This window comes from Orycteropus afer, unplaced genomic scaffold (genome assembly GCF_000298275.1).
Source record: "Orycteropus afer afer isolate SDZICR_OR568_19922 unplaced genomic scaffold, OryAfe1.0 scaffold00632, whole genome shotgun sequence".
NCBI lineage: Eukaryota > Metazoa > Chordata > Mammalia > Tubulidentata > Orycteropodidae > Orycteropus > Orycteropus afer.
The window spans coordinates 786,405-787,797 of record NW_006922219.1 but is presented as its reverse complement, the minus strand read 5'-3'; positions in this window follow the sequence as shown (position 1 = coordinate 787,797).

Genomic DNA, 1,393 nt, shown 5'->3' with positions numbered 1-1,393 from the left:
GTGGAGGCAGCAGCCTGAGATCCCCGAGCCAAGAACAAGATCAATTATAGCAGCTTACCAGCAACCAATACAATATTCCAGAGGGCAGTGGCAAAAATCTGTCTCCGGTGGATGGTTTTGTTGGTAATTTGGGAGGTGAGGGGGCAGCTGGACATGGACACCATTGCTGTCACACAGGTGGAGACCTCACTGGTGCACCAGAAAGGCTAACTCCCTCCCCTCCCAGCAGATTACAGAGCGGGTTTGGGTCAGACTGGGAGACACTGTGCTTATATTTCCCATGGTTATCGGGACTGCAGATCACTGGCAGATACTCCCCTGAAGCCACCACAGCTAAAATTGCACACATCTTTGGCGCCGCAGGTGGTTGGTATCGCAGACAAACTCCAGAGCTGACCATTGCCGGTTGGGCAGGATTGTGTTACCACCGTGGGCAGATGGGGCATGGAGAGTAGAAAAACCATAGCTGATCGAGCTCACTCGAATTTTGCCCTGGAGCCATGCTTTGGCACTGTGGGGTTGCAGAGGCAGGGGTTTTGAATGTGCATGAAATCGGCAGAAATTTGTGACCCTCTAATAATATGAATCTTTCCTGAGAGAGAGCCGCGGTCTTACAAATAAATACATCATAAGTAAGAGCCTGCTCAGGTACTCCACCGAGTCCAACACACCTGAAATTGTGCACATCTTTGGCACCGCAAGTGGGCGGTAACACAGACAAACTCCAGAGCCAGCCATTGGTGGTCTGGCTGGATTGAGACAACACCGCGGGCAGAAGGGTCACAGAGAACAAAGAAACTGCAGCTGAGCCCAGTCCCCAAATTTTGCCTTGGAGCTGTGCTTTGGCACTGTGGGGCCGCCACAGAGGTGAGGACTTTGAGTGTGCCTGAAATTAGCAGAAATTTGTGACCCTCTAAGAAGAGGAATTTTTTCCTGAGGTCAAGCCATGGTCTTGCAAATAAATACCTCATCAATAACACCCAGCTCAAAGCCCTAGAAGCCCACCCTAGCAACACTAAGCTTTCCTTCTTCTGCTCCCACCTTCTATGCCAATAACTTCACTCATTCAATAGAAGAAACCATATTCAGCCAATTACCATAAAACCTCGTGCTTCAAACTCTAAACCCTCTGTACGAAAAACAGAAACACATATCCACACTACACACAGTGATTCCAACATCACAAAGAAAACAGCAGAGCGACCCAACACACCTGAATCAATATTAAGAGAAAACACATCAGCTTCAGGTTTTCAAAATATTAAATGGTAAAACCAAGACAAAACAAATCAACACATAACCAGCTCCTAGAGACAACCTAAAGAGACAGTGCTCTACCAGATTCCAAGGGCTTGAGAAGAGGTTCTGCTTTCCAGTAACCCCAAGAACTCTC